Genomic DNA, 19,876 nt, shown 5'->3' with positions numbered 1-19,876 from the left:
TTCAGCCACCATTTCTCCCCCCCAGCTAAAAATAAATTGTGAGTCTGCAAAACATCCCAGAGACAAGAACATTTAAAGCTTTACTCACCCCCGAAGTGCTGCCCACACCGGGTCTATCAGAATCTCCTTCAGCAGCCAACCCCTACACCTAGGAAACAGTGCAGGCAGAACCCTCTACAAAACGAAGTCGCAGCAGCCTTAAACTACAAGCCTCAAAACTCCTTTCCTTCCTTTTTGTTTTTTTTTTTAAATCCTGTGAGGAAGAATGGAGAAGAAAATGGCAGGAGGGGTAAGAAGGTACCTGGCACCATCAGATGTACTCCAAGAATAGGCATCAATAACACCACCCTGCTCAACTGGACTAGGAAACCCAGAACAGGAGCTACATGTAGATGAAACCAGGAGCTGGTGAGAGATCGTCCACTGCCTGCTAAAGATAGATGTTTGCATATAACAAACAAAATACATGCAAATCTCTCATGTACGTTCATGATGGATGGCCTGAAAACCAGAACGTCAAGATATGTCCTAGGACTGGGTAGAGAAACATATCCTATATAATAATTCACAACACCAACATTCTAATGTGTCTGCCTGTGTCCGTGGCTCCTTCGGAGTTGCTGAGCTAGGCTCCGTAGCCAGGCTGACGTCACTCACAGTTGATTGCCAGGAAGGGGGAGGAGTAGGGAAACACACAGGGGAGAGGAGGGTCGTTGTTTGATGCGCCGCTCCCTGCCACTTGCTCCGCGTGTTTCCCTACTCCTCCCCCTGCCTGGGAATCAGCTGTGACATCAGCCTGGGTGGCTGGGGGGGGGGGCAGGGGAGAGGAGGGTCGATGGACATGGGTGGCCGCAGGGGGGGCAGGGGAGAGGAGGGTCCTGAGACCAGAGAGGTGGGGGTGGAAGGGGGGCCTCAAACCATAAAGGGAGGGGGGAGGGGGCACACAGTCACTCACTCTCTGTCTCTCACATACACTCTCTCTGACACACTCTCTACCACACTCTCCATCTCTCACACACACACACACTCTCTCTCTCTCTCTCTCTCTCAAACATACACTCCGAGGAAAACCTTGCTAGCGCCTGTTTCATTTCTGACAGAAACGGGCCTTTTTTACTAGTGTTTATATATTTAAACACTTTTTTATTGAACACCAATAAAATAACTATCCAAATATCACTTGTGATTTGTTCAACTTTTTCATTATATACCCTCCCTCATACTCCCCCCCCCCCCCCCAATGATTAGAAACAAACTTATTCCCAAGGAAAAGACATGGAGGATAAAACAGCCGTTAGGACGTCAATCTACCACTTACATTAGAGAGAGGAAGAAGGCCTGTGTTCTGATAGCCTTCTTCCATTAGCCCCAACATTCCAGTATATTAAATTCCAACCATGCTCCCCAAGAGCTCAACACTTTACCACCCCCCAAACTCTATGGAGAAACATATGTTTAAATTATTGAACTGTATTTGACCCTGGGGCAGGGGGTGGGGCAGGTGGGAGCCAGAGGAGTGGCGGAGAGGGGGGGGGTGTGCAAAAAAAAAAGTTGGTCCAAGGCAACACAACCTCTAGAGCCGGCCCCGAACACCTCTTAGTGGAATTTTCTCTGCCAGCAAGCAAGATTTTGAAGATAGCCTCTTAGGCAGATTCAAGGATTGCAGTTCTATGCTCTCAACAGCCAAGCCTTGGAGGTTGGGATGCAGAAGGGATCTCTCATTCTGCACTGAGAGTAGAAAAAACACTCCAATATCCAGAGTCCTTTAAAAAACAACTCCAGAAGAAGTGGAATCAGATCTGCCTCGGCCAGTAAGGTGGGAGATTAGGGTCACAGTCCTTTAATCTTGCTTGAGTTTCAGCAGTCTCTTCTCTTAAGAGTGGTATTGGAGGAAAGGCTAAAGTGGCTAGGGCTCTTCACCCTGGAGAAAAGGCAGCTGAGGGGAGATATGATAGAGCTCTATAAAATAAGGGAAAATTAGATTCTTACCTTGGTAATTTTCTTTCCTTTAGTCATAGCAGATGAATCTATTACGAGTGGGTTGTGTCCATCAACCAGCAGGGGGAGATAGAGAGCACTGAAAAACCATAGTGCCTCTTGGCCAGCTAGCTCCATCTGCCTCTTCAGTATTTGAAGCTTCCAAAGCAGTGTTACACCGCAAAGCATAATAACATGAACTTTCCTCACAGCAGATGAACGCCCCAAAACTGGAGCTATAAGTCAAAGGAAGGAATGGACTCATCCTCCTGGAGGGAATGAACTCATCCTCCTGTAACTGAACAGAAATCCTGAAGACTGTTTTCCAACTTCTCCCAATGAGGGAACATATCTACAGGAAAACTGAACATAAAAGTAACATAAATCACATAATGAACCACTGAGGGAGGGCTCATGGATTCATCTGCTATGACTAAAGGAAAGAAAATTACCAAGGTAAGAACCTAATTTTCCCTTCCTTGTCATCAAGCATCCATTACGAGTGGGATGTATCAAAGCAATCCCTAGATAGGGTGGGAACAAGCCACACCATGCGCCAGCACTTGTGCTCCAAAAAGCGCGTCTCTCCTGGCAGCCACATCCAGCCTGTAATGTCGGGCAAACGAGAGCTTAGAAGCCCAAGTAGCTGCACTACATATCTCTTGAAGAGAGAGTGCTCCAGTTTCAGCCCAAGAAGAGGAAATTGCTCTTGTGGAATGTGCCTTAAAGGCTTCAGGCGGAGGCCGGCCAGATAGCAGATATGCTGAAAAGATAGCTTCTTTGAGCCAACGGGCTATAGTGGCCTTAGACGCTGGAGACCCTCTGCGCGGACCTGACAAAAGAACAAAAAGATGGTCAGAGGTCCTGAAGGCATTTGACATGCGCAGATATTGCAACGGAGCCTTTCGCACATCCAGAAGATGCAACTGCCCATAGGCTTCTGGAAACTCCTCTTTAGAAAAGGAGGGCAGGAAAATAGCCTGGTTTAGGTGAAACGCTGAAACCACCTTAGGCATGAAGGAAGGCACCGTACGTACCATTACTCCGGACTCTGAGAATTGCAGAAATGGGTCTCGACAGGACAGTGCCTGGAGCTCAGATACCCGTCTCACCGATGTCACGGCCACCAAAAAGACCATCTTTAAGGTCACATCCTTCTCCGAAGCTCGCCTAAGCGGCTCAAAGGGCGAACATTGAAGGGCCTTTAAAACTAACCCCAGGTTCCAGGCCAGACACGGAGCCCGTACGGGAGGACGGAGCCGAAGCACCCCTCTAAGAAACCGTGTCACATCCGGCCAAGCAGCCAGAGAGAGGCCAGCGACCTTCCCTCGAAAACATGCTAAGGCTGCCACTTGAACACGCAGAGAATTATAGGCCAAGCCTTTTTGTAAACCATCCTGCAAAACGTATCGGCGAGACAGAAGCCCACATGGGTGTAATCGCTTTAGAAGCACACCAAGCCTCAAACTGGCGCCAAATCCTGGCATAAGCCATGGAAGTGGAACGCTTGCGGGCCTGTAGGAGAGTGGAAATGACTTTACTGGAATGTCCCTTGTCTCTCAATTGCGCCCTCTCAATAGCCATGCCGTAAGACCAAAGCGGCAGGCGTCCTCCATGGTCACCGGGCCCTGTGACAACAGTTTCGGTACCAGAGGTAACGGCAGGGGATCCTCTACCAGCATCCGCCGGAGGTTCGCATACCACAGCCGCCTGGGCCAATCCGGGGCAATGAGAACCACCTCTCCTTGGTGGAGCCGAATCCGCAGGAGTACTCGCCCTATCAAGGGCCACGGAGGGAACACATACAGGAGGCCCTGAGGCCAGGGTTGAGCCAAGGCATCCAACCCTGCCAAGCGAGGATCTCTCCGTCTGCTGTAGAAGCACGGGACTTTGGCATTTGTGCTTGACGCTATAAGATCCATTATGGGCTTTCCCCATTTGGCACATATCTGCAGGAATACTTCGTCTGCAAGTTCCCACTCCGCTGGGTCGATCTGATGCCTGCTCAGATAATCGGCTTGCATGTTGCTCTGACCTGCAATATGAGCTGCTGACAGAAACTGCAGATAAAGCTCGGCCTGCGCTGCTAGTGCTATGCACTGAGTGCCTCCTTGGTGATTTATGTAGGCCACTGCTGTCGTGTTGTCCGACAGAACTCTGACAGCCAATTCTTCCAGGGTCAATTGAAAGGCCAGAAGCGCCTGGAAAATCGCTTTCAACTCCAAGCGATTGATGGACCACTCCGACTCCTCGGGTGTCCAAAGACCCTGGGATGCCTTCCCCGGCAATGTGCACCCCAGTCCTTCAGACTGGCATCTGTTACCACCAGGCACCAATCGGGGAGCGCCAGCGGAATTCCTCGCCATAGCATGCTGTCTGAGAGCCACCGCTCCATACTGAGCTGGGCCGCAGGGAGCCACGTGAGTCTGCATTGATAATCCTAAGATATTGGAGACCATCGTTGAAGCAGGGAACACTGCAGAGGTCTCAGGTGCGCTCTCGCCCATGGCACCACTTCCAAAGTGGCCATCATCGACCCCAACAGCTGGACAATATCCCAAGCTCACGGGCGAAGCATCCTCAGGAGCAGACGGACCTGGTTCTGAAGCTTGCACCGCCTTTGCTCGGGTAGGAAGACCATCCCCAAGGCTGTGTCGAACCGGACCCCCAAATATTCTAGAGATTGAGAGGGGGGTCAGGTGACTTTTGGCTATATTGATGACCCAGCCCAGAGATTGCAGTACTAAGACCACTCTGGCTGTAACCTGATGACTCTCTTCTGCAGAGTCTGCTCTGATGAGCCAGTCGTCTAGGTACAGGAGAACCCGGATACCCTCTCGCCTGAGAAAAGCAGCTACTACCACCATTACCTTGAAAAGGTTCGGGGAGCTGTGGCGAGGCCAAAAGGCAAGGCCCGAAACTGGAAATGTTTTCCCATCACCACAACACGCAGAAACCTCTGGTGCGCGGGCCAAATTGGTATGTGCAAGTAAGCTTCTTTCAGGTCCAGAGACATGAGAAACTCTCCTGGCTGTACCGCCGCTATGACGGAGCGCAGGGTTTCCATGTGAAAATGCCGCACGTTCAGAGACTTGTTGACTTGTTTTAAGTCCAGGATAGGGCGACAAGACCCTCCTTTTCGCGGCACCACGAAGTAAACGGAGTAACGGCCAGAGCCGCATTCAGCGGGAGGCATGGGGGAAACCGGCCCAATGTGAATCAAGCCTTGCAAGGTCTCCTCTACTGCCGCCCGTTTGGCGGCAGAACCGCATCGGGACTCCACAAACACGTCTCTTATCGGGGCATTGAATTCTATTCTGTAGCCTTCTCTGATCAGGTCCAAGACCCACTGATCTGATGTAATCTTGGCCCACTCCTCAAGAAAGAGGGAAAGTCGTCCTCCTATCACAGGAATCGAGGAGGGGGCCGGCGTACCATCATTGAGAGGGTCACCCATGAACTCCAGGTCTTGAGCCTGCTGTTGCGGAACGTTTGTCCAAGCGAAAGGAGTTCCTCTGTTGAAAATGGGCATGCGAAGTGACCCAGCAGTACGCCCCGGGCGGTACCTTCTAGCTTCACGGAAGCGAGGTCTGTAAGAGGAGGAGGGAACCGCCTGACCCTTGGAAGAAGGCCGCGGCCTATCCTCGGGTAAGCGCTGGGGTTTGGCATCCCCCAGGCCTTTCACAATTTTCTCCAACTCCTCACCAAACAGGAGAAGACCTTGAAAGGGCAACTTCACCAACCTTTGCTTAGAGGCCATGTCAGCTGCCCAATGCCGTAGCCACAGAAGACGGCGAGCCGCCACCGCTACAGCCATCTGTTTAGCCGAAGCTCTGACCAGATCATAAAGGGTGTCAGCCAAAAATGACAAGGCCGACTCCATCCGCGGTGCCACCTCCGTAAGGGGCTCCACTCCATCTCCCGGCTGTTCAACTGCCTGTTGTAACCAAGCGAGGCAGGCTTGGGCAGCGTAGCAGCTGCATGCAGACGCCCGTAAGGATAGGCCTGAAATTTCAAAGGACCATTTCATAGCTGCCTCCAGGCGACGGTCCTGCACTGGGAGGGTAGTTTTCTTTGTCACAGCCGTGACTAGGGCATCCACTTTAGGCACTGCTAGGCGCGTCAAATGCTCCTCACTTAGAGAGTATAATTGCCCCATAGCCCTGGCGACTTTCAAAGGCCCCTCGGGGTCAGCCCATTGAGCCGTGATAAGCTCTTGGATGGAGTCACACAAAGGAAAGGCTCGAGCAGGCTTCTTAGTACTTGCCATCCTCGGATTACCGGAGGAGGTCTCAGTACTCCCAGGGTCTTCTATAGAGAGGACCTGCAAGGCATCAGTAATAAGCGCTGGCAGCTCATCATGGTGGAAAATCCTCACCGCGGAAGGATCATCTGGATCCGGTGGCAATCCTGCACCATCTTCTGGCTCTCCAGACCACGAAGGCCTGCCAGACCCCTCAAAGTCCTCACATCCCGACCACGGGGGAGGGGGGGTGCGCCACTCTCTGAAGGGGAATCCACCCTTCTGCACTTGTCTTGCGGCCATCTGTCAGGGGAAAACGCGCCCGGTGGTAATCCAAGGCCAGACTCCACTGGAGGGGATACAGAAAGCAGGGCCGCAGAGGACCCCTGTGGAAGAGCTCTTTTTAACATGTATGCATTATGCAGCAATAAAACAAATTCAGGGGAAAATGGCTCACCCTGGCCTCCCGGTTCCAGTCCGGGGGAAACAGCTCTTTTATTAGCCTCTACACGAGGCGCCCCTCCAGGCTCAAACCCCTCCCCCCTCCGCCTCAGCAGGGGTCGAGCCATGCTGTTCCAAAATGACGACCGCTACCAGCTCCACGGAGCGGGAAGGAACATCGCTCGCCATGCTCGGGCCGGCTCTACCGTCTGAAAACCACGCCTTACAGAGCCCCGTTGCAGATTTGCGCTTGCCACAAACGGAACAGTGCTTTACTTTCTCAGCAGCCATAGCGCTTTACATTCTCAGCAGCCATCGCCAAAAGCAGTGGAAATTCAAAACGGCGGATTTGCGCCAAAATCGTCCCAAATGCGGCCCCTCCCCGGAGGAGCTACAAAATGCTCTTACCTCGCCAGACCGAGTCTCCGAGCTCCGGTCACGCTGCACAATCAGAAGAAAACCTTTTTTTTGTTTGTTTGTTTTTTAACGCTGTGAGGAATGTTTGAGGCAACAGCGAAAGAGGCAAATTTCCAACTCCGGAGGATCTGTAGCGTGGGAAAGGCAGGGAAAGGGCAAACCTATATGCCTGCATCCACAGCTTGGGCAAAGACAGGGACAGGGCTTGCCTATTTGTCTACTTCCACATCGGGGGCCGAGTAAGGCAGGGAAAGGGCTAACCTATTTGCCTTTAAAGTGGGTACCATCAGCCACAACACCCCTGCTACAACTGGCAAAAGCACAGGAGCCACCCCAGGCAGATTTTCTGAAGGAGCTTGAACAAGCTGCAACCACCCTGCTGGGGAGATAGAGAATACTGAAGAGGCAGATGGAACTAGCTGGCCAACACTATGGTTTTTCAGTGCTCTCTATCTCCCCCTGCTGGTTGATGGACACAACCCACTCATAATGGATTCATCTGCTTGATGACAAGGAATGAGTGGAGTTGAACGGGTAGATGTGAAGAGTCTGTTCACGCTTTCCAAAAATACTAGGACTAAGGGGCATGCGATGAAGCTACAATGTAATAAATTTAAAATGAATCAGAGAAAATGTTTCTTCACTCAACGTGTAATTAAACTCTGGAATTCGTTGCCAGAGAATGTGGTAAAGGCAGTTAGCCTAGTGGAGTTTTAAAAAAGGTTTGGACGGCTTCCTAAAGGAAAAGTCCATAGAGTGTTATTAAATGGACTTGGGAAAAATCCACTATTTCTGGGTTAAGCAGTATAAAATGTTGTGTACATTTTTGGGATCTTGCCGGGTATTTGTGACCTGGATTGGCCTCTGTTGGAAACAGGATGCTGGGCTTGATGGGCCTTTGGTCTTTCCCAGTATGGCAATATTTATGTACTTATGGCTAAAGCTCATCAGCTTGGAGAAGAAACGGCTGAGGGGAGATATGATAGAGGTCTATAAAATACTGAGTGGAGTATTTTATAGACCTTAACTTTTTCATTAGTAGCTCAAGGTGTCACCTTTTTAGTAGTAAGTCAAGGTGAGTTACAATCAGGTACACTGGGTATAGCCAATTAGCAAACAGAAAAGGGAAAAATACAGCAAAATTAAAGGAAAATTAATCCTGTATTAAATTCACATTAATGGCCTAATGCAGTTTGGTAAAAAGGCCCTTAAGATAGTGTGGAGAAGAAGAGGAAGGGAGCCGCTTGTCATTGCCCTCCGGTTTCAGCAGCTCCACGGAGGATGAGTCGGTTCACATTGGAGGAATGTGGAGTTACGCTTGGGCCTGGGACACCATCCCTTTCCACTTTGCTGGGGAGATCATCGAGCAGCAGTGTAGAAGGGGTTTCTTTGACCCCTGACCAGAGGCTTAACCCACCGCAACCCAGAAGTAATAGCTACAGCATTTTTGAGGAGCATTGGCCCACGGCTGTACTGCTGGTGATGAAGTCGCTGGAGGGCCCTTCTGCTGTGGCCTCCTCCCCGTTGCAAACACCCTGTGCCTCCTGGAATGAAGTGCAGCCTTCAGTCAATGAGGAAGCATGGAACTAGGGAGAAAGGGCTCTGATTCTTGCAGTGAGGGAGCTGCACAAGCCTTGTGGTGACATTGGATTCACTCTGGGACACATTTCAGGTACTTAAATCTTCAATGCTTAAATTACTGGGAAAGTTTGTTTCTGATATAGAAACTGTGAATAAAGATGTGGAAGTCCAGATCCAAATAGTGGGTCAGCATTCTGCAAAGTTACAGTTCCATAAGAGTAAAATTTCTGCACTACAATTATTGAATGAAGCTTTGGTAAATGATAAGAATTCTACTGCCAGAACACTTTTATTTATGGAAAATCAGATAAGAAAAAAACACATTGACCCAGGTTGCTGTTCCTCTTCCAGACCCTACTTGTACAGGTTCCCAGAGGGGAGCTATTGAAAATACAATCGGAATTGGGAAGGTTCATCTGGGAGGGACGCCTGGCTAGAATATCCAGAAAAATTATGTGGAAGGGGGTGGAGCAAGGTGGCAGAGGTGTGCCTAACGTACTTTGGTATTATTGGGCAGCACAATTAAAACAGATTGGGGGATGGAGCAAAGTAGACCTGTCACCGGTTACTAGGCTAGAGCAAATTTTTGTACGAGAGGGACAGCTGGATGGACTGTTATGGGCATCAATCCTGGAGAGTAATTATAAAAGATTATCGCTAAATCCCTTTATCTCCCACTTGTTTGATCTCTGGGGCTCCCTGAAACAGAAAGTCCGAGGCCCTCAGAGAAGCTCAACTTATGCTTGGATCACACAGGAGCCAGGGTTTACGGCAGGTGGGGAGAGTGGGGTATTTAAGACCTGGGCACAAAAAGGGTTGATACGCTTTCGTGAACTGATTGGAGCAGGGGCTATTAAGACCTTTAAGGAACTCCAATCTGAATATGAGCTTCCTGAGACAGATCGTTTTGCCTATCTTCAAATTCAGCATTATCTAGTTACAGAAAACTGGGCAAAGGCCAATGCTTTGGAACGGGAGAGCTTTGAGAACTTATGGGGGGAGATAGTAGGAGGGGGGAGGGGGATTTCCCGACTATATGCATATTTGAGAGGTCAAAGAATGGAGAAATTGCCGTATATGAGGGCCTGGGAAAGGGATATGGGGACAAGCTTAGTATTCTGGAATGGAAAAATAGTATGTATGGAAGTTAAAAAGACTTCAATCTGTGTGTTAATTAAAGAAAATGCTTATAAGATCCTAAGCAGATGGTATTATAGCCCGGATAGGTTGAAATTAATGTTTCCAGAGGCTTCTGATCAATGCTGGAGCTGTGAGCAAGCAATAGGCTCGTATTACCATATCTGGTGGGAGTGTGAGCCTTTGCAGAAATTTTGGGGAGAGGTAACAAATCTACTCACCAAAGCCCTGGGGATATTATTCCCGTGTGACCCTAAATGGTGTTTGCTGCGCTGGGGCAATGGGAAAGGAAAGAGATGGCAATGTAGACTTAAGAGGATGAGCCTGGCAGCAGCAAAAACAATTATCGCTGTGAACTGGAAACAGAAATCGGGCCCAACAGTACAGACATGGTTATTGAAACTTAAAGCAGTATCTGCATTAGAGAAACTAACAGACCGTCGTAAGGGGCGATTAAACCTGGAAGCAGAAGAGTGGAAACACCTGAATGAACTTTTTGAACAGAGTATATAAACATGGTCTAGAATAGCCAATGCAGGGGTACGGGAGGTGGGGACAGGTGGGTGGATGAGGGGGGAGGAAAGGGTGGGAAGGGGGAGGGAGTTGGGATGAGTTGATTGATACATATGTATTAAAAAGGATGCGGAATGTCTCATGTTTATTTTACAAGATCATTGTTTGAAGTTTGGCGCCTTGTACAGTTGGGACATGTATGATTTAAACAATAAAAAAAAAAGAAAATTAAAAAAAAACAAAAAAAAAACGAAAAAAAACACATTGAGATGTTTTAACTTTCCCAAATCTCCACTCATTGCTCCTATGGAAATGGTGCAAAAGTACTTAACAGAGATATTACATAGTAGATGACGGCAGGAAAAGACCTGCATGGTCCATCCAGTCTGCTCAACAAGATAAACTCATATGTGCTACTTTTTGTGTATACCTTACCTTGATTTGTACCTGTTCTTTTCAGGGCACAGACCGTATAAGTCTGCCCAGCACTATTCCCGCCTCCCAACCACCAGCCCCGCCTCCCACCACCGGTTCTGGCACAGACCGTATAAGTCTGCCCAGCACTATCCCCGCCTCCCGCCACCGGCTCTGGCACAGACCGTATAAGTCTGCCCAGCACCATCTCCACCTCCCAACCACCAGTCCCGCCTCCCACCACCGGCTCTGGCACAGATCATATAAGTCTGCCCAGCACCATCCCCGCCTTCCACCACTGGCTCTGCCACCCAATCTCGGCTAAGCTCCTTAAGATCCATTCCTTCTGAACAGGATTCCTTTATGTTTATCCCACGAATGCTTGAATTCCGTTACCGTTTCCATTTCCACCACCTCCCACAGGAGGGCATTCCAAGCATCCACTACTCTCTCTGTGAAAAAATACTTCCTGACATTTTTCTTGAGTCTGCCCCCCTTCAATCTCATTTCATGTCCTCTCGTTCTACCACCTTCGCATCTCCAGAAAAGGTTCGTTTGCGGATTAATACCTTTCAAATATTTGAACGTCTGTATCATATCACCCCTGTTTCTCCTTTCCTCCAGGGTATACATGTTCAGGTCAGCAAGTCTCTCCTCATACGTCTTGTAACGCAAATCCCATACCATTCTCGTAGCTTTTCTTTGCACCGCTTCAATTCTTTTTACATTCTTAGCAAGATACGGCCTCCAAAACTGAACACAATAATCTAGATGGGGTCTCACCAACGATTTATACAGGGGCATCAAGACCCCCTTTCTTCTGCTGGTCACACCTCTCTCTATACAGCCTAACAACCTTCTAGCTACGGCCACCGCCTTGTCACACTGTTTCGTCGCCTTCAAATCCTCAGATACTATCACCCCAAGATCCCTCTCCCCGTCCGTACTTATCAGACTCTCCCCGCCTAACACATACGTCTCCCGTGGATTTCTATTCCCTAAGTGCATCACTTTGCATTTCTTTGCATTGAATTTTAATTGCCAAACCTTAGACCATTCTTCTAGCTTCCGTAGGGCCTTTTCATGTTTTCCACTCCCTCCAGGGTGTCCACTCTGTTACAGATCTTAGTATCATCCGCAAATAGGCAAACTTTACCTTCTAACCCTTCAGCAATGTCACTCACAAATATATTGAACAGAATCGGCCCCAGCACCGATCCTTGAGGCACTCCACTACTCACCTTTCCCTCCTCCGAGCGAAATCCATTCACCACCACCCTCTGGCGTCTGTCCGTCAAACAGTTCCTAATCCAGTTCACCACTTCGGGTTCTATCTTCAGCCCATCCAGTTTATTTAAGAGCCTCCTGTGGGGAACCGTGTCAAAAGCTTTGCTGAAATCTAAGTAGATTACGTCCATAGCTCGTCCCTGATTCAATTCTCCTGTCACCCAATCAAAGAATTCAATGAGATTCGTTTGGCACGATTTCCCTTTGGTAAAACCATGTTGTCTGGGATTTTGCAACTTATTGGCTTCCTGGAAATTCACTATCCTTTCCTTCAGCATCGCTTCCATTACTTTTCCAATAACCGAAGTGAGGCTTACCGGCCTGTAGTTTCCAGCTTCTTCCCTATCACCACTTTTGTGAAGAGAAACCACATCTGCCGTTCTCCAATCCCTCGGAACCTATCCCGTCTGCAAGGATATATTAAGCAAATCTTTAAGAGGACCTGCCAGAACCTCTCTGAGCGCCCTCAATATCCTGGGGTGGATCCCATCCGGTCCCATGGCTTTGGCCACCTTTAGTTTTTCAAGTTGTTCATACACACTCTCTTCCGTGAACGGTGCTCTATCCACTTCAATCTCATTTGTACTTTTTCCAGTCCATCGTGGTCCTTCTCCAGGATTTTCTTCTGTGAAAACAGAACAAAAGTATCTATTTAGCAAATTTGCTTTTTCTTCATCATTATCTACATAGCGGTTCGCAGTATCTTTCAGTCTCATTTCCCTTTTTAGTCATTCTCCTTTCACTAATATACCTGAAGAAATTTTTGTCACCCCTTCTTACATTTCTAGCCATTTGTTCTTCCGCTTGCCAGACGTCTCTCTCTTGGCTTCTTTCAGTTTTATCCGGTTTTCCTCCTCGTGTTCCTCTTCTTGAGTTTTTCTGTATTTCTGGAACGCTGACTCTTTAGCCTTTATTTTCTCAGCCACTTGCTTGGAGAACCATATCGGTTTCCTTTTTCTCTTGCTTTTATTTACTTTCCTTACATAAAGGTTCGTGGCCCTATTTATAGCTTCTTTCAGCCTGGACCACTGTCCTTCCACTTCTCGTACTTCCTCCCAGCCCACCATCTCCTTCCTCAGGTATTCCCCCATTTTACTAAAGTCAGCACTCTTGAAATCCAGGACTTTGAGTTTTGAATGGCCGCTCTCCACTTTAGCTGTTATATCAAACCAAACCGTTTGATGGTCACTGCTGCCCAGGTGGGCACCCACTCGGACATTTGACACGCTATCCCCATTTGTGAGCACCAGATCCAGCGTCGCTCCCTCCCTCGTCCCTCACCATCTGTCTGAGCGAAACACTCTGCTTCTTTCCCATTCCGCAGACGGAATCTTCCAATCTACATCCGGCAGATTGAAATCTCCCAGCAACAGCACCTCTCTCGTGTTTCCCAACCTTTGAATATCTGCGATCAGGTCTTTATCTAATTCCTCCAATTGTGTCAGAGGTCTGTAGACAACACCCATGTGGACAGAGGTTCTATCCTCTCTTTTTAGGGTGATCCATATCGCTTCTTCCTTTCCCCAGGTCCCTGTCATTTCGGTCGCTGTGATATCATTTCTCACATACAGAGCTACTCCTCCACTTTTTCGACCCTCTCTATCCTTCCTAAACAGATTATAGCCTGGTATGTTTGCATCCCATTCATGGGAACCATTGAGCCATGTCTCTGTGATTGCAACAACGTCTAAGTCTGCCTCCAACATCAGGGCTTGAAGGTCATGAACTTTGTTGCCTAGACTGCGAGCATTTGTGGTCATCACTTTCCATTTACATTTCCTGGTATGTGTTTCAACATTTGTTATTTGGGTGTGTGTTTTGTCTTTGGGTACCTCCATATCTTTTTGTTCCACCTTAATTTCTTTTGCTGTTTCTTCTGGCTCAGTTCTATTTTTAGGAAAATGCCATCAAAAGCATTACCCCCTATAATGAGGGATCATTATCTATCTCTGAGTAAACTTTCAGCTCCTGTAGATACAACAAGTAGCTGCTTCTCCTTCTTGGATGAATCTAATAGAATCTCAGCTAGGGAGAAACCTAGTTTCAGGGTAAGATGTCCTTGCTGTAGTAGTTGGCTTGGGGAATGATAGCTATGTTAAGCGTCCTTCCCATAAATTTAGTTAATTGCCTGTATCTTTAAATTTAAAATGATCCCTTGTTTTTTCTGCTTTTTCTTAATTTTTTGTGGATGACTAGATTTATTTTCTCTTTATTATAATATACCATATTGAAATAATCATCAGTATACCATATTGATGATTATTTCTTATGTCACAACTGTTTGCTGTGATTGTATAAATGAAAATATTATTATTTTTTTTTTTTAAAGATGCCATGTTGCAGTTTGTTTTCTGCAGAGCATTTATTTTGTTTGAGACTCAGTATCCTCTAACATATAGTGCAACGGGCCCCTTTTACCAAGCTGCAATAAAAGGGCCCCTGCGGTAGCATCAGTGCATGGATTTGCTGCACACCAAGGCCCCTTTTACCACAGAAGCAAAAAGTGAAAAAAAAAAAAAAGAAATGGCTGTACGGTAAGTAAATACTTGCCATGTAGCCATTTCCAGGAGGATCCCTTACCACCACCTATTTAGGAGGCAGTAAGAGCTCCTGTGGTAACCAGGCAGCGCACAGCACTGCCCAATAACTGCAGCAGTAAAAAAAATATATATATTTGTCTTTTCTGGTCGTGCCAGGGGCGACACTACCACCAGCTGTGGTAGTGTCAGACTGGCGTGCCACAAACTGGTGGTAGTTCTTCAACTTGTCATTCACCTTTTATGGTAATGGCCTGAAAAAGGGGGCAGAGTGGGAGAAGAGAGAAAGGAGATACCACACAAGGGGGGAGGGGGCGCCAACTGATAGGCTGCAGGGGGACACCAGAAACCCTAGGCACGGCCCTGGTCAGGCTTTATTGTTTTGCTTTGACTACAGCTGCTGTTCGCTGCCACACCAACCCCGTCTGCCTTAGGCAACTGCCTACTCTTGCTTAATATTTGGGCCAGCCCAAATATCAGAGTAAAGACGCTGAAGGTGGAACCTCAGTTAGGTATCGGGCGCACTCTGCTGAGAGCCTAATAGAATCAAAAACCCGCTTCCCGACCAAAACAAAAACCCAAAGGCTCAAGTTTTCCCTTCCCCTGCCCTCTTTTCATGCTTAAAAACAACGCAGTGTGTGCTTTGCAGGGAAAAAAAAGGCCACAGCACACTGATACAGCTCCGGCCCTCTTCCTAGTCTTTCCACTTTTGTAACACAAAGATACCAAGTCACACGCCGAGCAGCCCTACTCACCCGCATCTTTCCCTCTCTCTTCCGCTTTCCTCGATCTAGCATGCCCCCCTCCCTGTTCGCGATCCGGCACCTCTCCCTTTCAAATTCATAGCTAAGATTGCTCAATCTCACACAGCTTTCCTTCTCCGGTACCCGTACTCGTCCCTATGATGACACAATTTCTCTGACTCCCCCTCTGAGGCGTCCCGGCGGGACGAAGAAGAAAAGCTGCTGGGGCTGCCGCGGCGGGTGACTGATCTCAAATCTCAAACACAAGTTAGAAGTAGAGACCTGCACGTGAACGCGGTTTGTGGGAATCCCACGGGGATGGAAGTACCGTACGAGTCTATCAGTAACAACATACCTACCCAGGTTCTCTAAGACGTCCCTTCAATAATTCATGGCCAGGCAACCACACTTACTCTCTGCCCGACGAGCAAGGAGGTTTAATAAACAGTAGTGGAAGTGAGCCTATCTAGCCCATTCTAAGCAAGGAAGCCAATTAGGACTCTCTAAGTTTCCCCTTCCCATCACAGCCGTCATCCCCATTCACTCAAAACAAAGCAAGCAAACCTTTGAGCAGCTGCATCCACATTGTCGGTTTTTTTTAATGTTGGTCCATCTGTAACCAGTCTAAACTGTTTCAATTGGATAGGCAGTACTTTAAAAGGTGGAGGACAAAAGTTTTGGGGGGATTTTTTTTTTTTACTTATTGGACAGCTTTTTAATTAATTTATTTATTAGAATTTATTTACCACCTTTTTGAAGGAATAGATCAAGCATGAGCAATAGACAATTACAGTAAAAATATTCAAAAACAATACAAAGTATGGCATGGTATACTATTTACAATGTCAACACAATACGTAATAGAACATTATAGGTGATAGCAAAGGGTAAAGCAAAGATGTAACATATAGAAGGGTAAGAAAGTAGAAAGATTTAAAGAAAGTTGCACATGAGGTCAGAGAAATGGTTAAATGTTATCTCAGCTAGAGTAGGAGTGGATAAACATGTTCTGCTGCAGTATATGCAGCCTGGGTACTCCTTGTGTGTGTGAGTGAGACTAGCGAGTTAGTTACTTCCTCAAGTATTGGCCTGGTTGAAGAGCCAAGCTTTCACCTGCTTCATGAAGTAGAGATAGTCTTGTGTTAAACACAGCCTTTCAGGCAGTGCATTCCAGAATGTGGGGGCTACTCCAGAGAAGGCTCGCTTGCGGGTATCACATCGTGTAATATCTTTTGGAGAGGGTGTGGTTAGTGAAAGTCCTTGGGAGGACAGTGTCCTTGGTGGTGTGTGGAGGATCATCCTATTTTTCAGGTACTCAGGGCCATTTCCTTTCAGTGCCTAGAAGATCAGACATAAATTTAGCCCTGTATTGTACTGGTAGCCAATGAAGTTTTTGCAAAAATGGTGTGATATGGTCACGTCGCTTGCAACCTTCTATGAGTCTTGCTGCCGCATTCTGAATCAACTGGAGCTGGTGCAGGCCCTTTGTTGTCAGACCATTGTATAGTGCATTGCAGTAATCCAGTCTTGATGTTATCATGGCATGTACAATTGGGATAAGATTTACCTTCTTGATGTAAGGAGAGGCAGCGTAGCTGTCGCAAATAGTAGAAGCAGCTCTTGAAGGTTGCTTGGATTTGGGGAATCAGAATAAGTGTTGAATCTAACTGTATTCCAAGGTTTCTGACTTGTGATTTGAGGGGGAGTTCATACGTCCCAAAAGGGATTTTGATGTCAGGTATGTATCCATTTGTGTTAGGGACCCAGAGAACCTTGGTTTTACTTGGGTTCAGGCAAAGTTTGTTGTGTTTAGCCCATTCTTGAATTGATGTTAGACAGGTAATCAGTTTATTCAAGGCTGTAGGTAAGTCAGGTTCAATGGGTATGAGTAGCTGCACATCATCCGCATAGATGTAGAACTGAGTATCCATTGACCGAATCAGCTCAGCTAGTGGTTTGAAGTAGATATTGAACAGAATAGGTGACAGTATTGATCCTTGTGGTACCCTGCAGGTCAGTGTCCATGGTGGTGATGAGTTGCTGCCAAACATTATGGATTGTTGCCTGTCTGATAGGTAGGATCTGAACCAAGCAAGTACTGTTCCATTGATACCTGTTTCTGTCAATCGTGCTAGCATGATATCATGATGCACGGTGTCAAAAGCTGCAGAGAAATCAAGCAATACTAACGTTGAGATGAATCCCTTGTCTCGGTTTCTGTGAAGATCATCTAGTTTCTGTACCATAACCAGGTCTGAATCCAGATTTGTTGGAATAATGTAGTGTATTTTACATGCATTGCCTGTCACCAATTTTTTCTCTGTGATTACTCTGTGACCTCTGATGTGAATTACTTAGAGAGGTCACACCCATGCAACTTCCTGTGGGGGTCAGACACAGCACATGGAGCTCATGATCTCTCCTAAGCTGAGAGGATCTATGGTGGTGTGAGCATCCATTACCATCTAAGCACATGGAAAGAGCTGATAATCCAAATGTATAGTATTATGTATATATAAGCCTGTCTGAATATAATCTAACTACAAACTGTAAGTAAACAGATGTTTTGTTACTTCAACTTTAAAGTGACTCAGCAGTGAATTATTCTGGGGTGAATGAGAGAGAGATGAAGAAAATAAATTAACATTTCTAAAGCTGAAGCTGTGTGTATAAAATCTGCTAATTATTTACTACAAATAATCCAACAAAAGGGTTATGGGCCCAGGCCAGGAATTGAAAAAGAAGAGAAATATTACCAGGCAGTAAAAAAAAAAAAAAAGCCACACCTTTTTCTCTTAAGTTTTAAAAGAAAGATTCAGTCTGTCTCTCTCTCCCCCCACACACCAGACAGAAGGCTAAGAAAATGGCTGAGGGAGGAAATTCACCATTTTTCCACTCTCTCAAGGTGCCTAAATTAACTGAATTTAATTATCAGCAGTGGGAACTAAGATTCATATGTCTCCTTCAAGCAAAGAAATTAAATATATGCTTAGACCAAAACAGAACAGCTGAAAATATGGCTGAATGGGACAATGCAAACTATTATGTGAAGTGCATGTTTTTGGAAGCTCTCTCAGAGAAACAAGCCATATTAGTGGAGGCAAAAGATACACCAAAGGACATTTTATATAAACTGAGAACTATGTATGCAACTACATATGCAAAACAGCAACCAATTTGGTTGGCAGAGTTGAATGAAACCAAATTAAGGGATAAAAGTAAGTGTAATGATCACATTATGCAGCTTATGTCTTCATTTCAAAAGCTAGAACTTTCTGGAATTCCCATGTGTGATGCATTGAAAAGAGCATTTCTTTTTACCTCACTATCAAAGAAGTTTGATGTTTTTAGGTCTGTAAATGAAGCCATTGAAGCAGGGGCGTATCTGAACTGCGGCGGTAGCGGGGGCCAGGGCCAGAGAGGGGGGGCACATTATAGCCCCCCCCCCCGCCGCCGCCGCCGCCGCCATTGCCGATCCCCCTCCCCCCAGCCGCTGCCATTGCTAACCCTCCCCCTCCGTTGCTCGCCTACCTTCGCTGGCGGGGGACCCCAACCCCCGCCAGCCGAGGTCCGCGTCCTCCTGCCGCTGCCGGCTGCCTTTGGTCCTTTCATTCTTCCATTGAAGCTGGCGCCGACGAAAAAGTTTCTTTTGAATCTGACGTCGCTGCACGTTGCACGTTGTACGTGCAGGACGTCAGACTCAAAAGAAACTTTCGTCGGCGCCAGCTTCAATGGAAGAATTAAAGGACCAAAGGCAGCTGGCAGCGGCAGGAGGACGCGGACCTCGGCTGGCGGGGGTTGGGGTCCCCCGCCAGCGAAGGTAGGCGAGCAACGGAGGGGGAGGGTTGGCAGCGGTAGGGGGGTCCAGGGCGAAATCTGCGGGGGCCCAGGCCCCTGAGGCCCCACGCAGATACGCCCCTGCATTGAAGGGCAATCTTTTGAACAGGCAGCATCAAAACTGAGGCAGGAATGCATAATTAATGATTCTGAGGAGAAGTGTTCTCAAAGTCAGTCAGAGAGAAATGAAACAAATTTCTTGGCAAAGAACAGAGGAAGGCGGAGCTATGGGAAAACTCCACCCAAGGGCAAGCTGATTTGCTACTCATGTGGAAAGGAGGGACATGTATCTAAATGGTGTAAGGAAACACAAAACACTCCCTCTAGCTCACCTAAGCCAATGGAACAAAAGAATTCTCCAACCAGGAAATTTATAAAAGACTATGATAAACATAAGGGCTTTCTAATGGCAGAAAAATCTTTGACTATGGTAAATAATTCAAATGAAAGTACTTGGATTTTGGATTCGGGGAGCACATGCCATTTAACCAATTGTAAGGATTTCTTTCAGGAAATGTGTCCAGAAGAAGGTATTCTTAATACTGCAAACGCAGGGACTGCTAAGATCCAAGCAAAAGGCATTGGATTCTTAAAATGCAAAGTGTCTAATGAAGTTAAAGAAATTCCTGTAAGTGATGTCTTGTATATTCCCCAAGCAGTTTGCAATATGCTTAGTGTGTCTACATTAGATAAGAAGGGATTTGTGATTCATTTTGAAAACAGTAAGTGCACAATCTCTAAAAATGATG

General features: G+C 47.1%; 1 protein-coding gene across 5 annotated transcripts in view; it reads right to left on the bottom strand.

Annotated features, from left to right (window-relative positions):
- Nucleotides 1–15,730, bottom strand: part of APTX (aprataxin) — a 331,981-nt gene extending 316,251 nt beyond the window's left edge. For 3 of the 5 annotated variants that reach the window (XM_030194334.1, XM_030194338.1, XM_030194337.1), the window contains exon 1: nt 15,650–15,730. The gene's annotated coding sequence lies outside the window, so the exon portion shown is untranslated. Of the gene's footprint in view, nt 1–15,302; nt 15,489–15,645 lie in introns of those variants that run through there. The other 2 variants (XM_030194335.1, XM_030194336.1) reach the window with 2 other exon arrangements.
- Between the last annotated feature and the right edge of the window lie 4,146 nt (nt 15,731–19,876).

Source organism: Microcaecilia unicolor, chromosome 2 (assembly GCF_901765095.1).
Source record: "Microcaecilia unicolor chromosome 2, aMicUni1.1, whole genome shotgun sequence".
NCBI lineage: Eukaryota > Metazoa > Chordata > Amphibia > Gymnophiona > Siphonopidae > Microcaecilia > Microcaecilia unicolor.
This window is presented reverse-complemented; position numbering and strand designations above follow the sequence as displayed.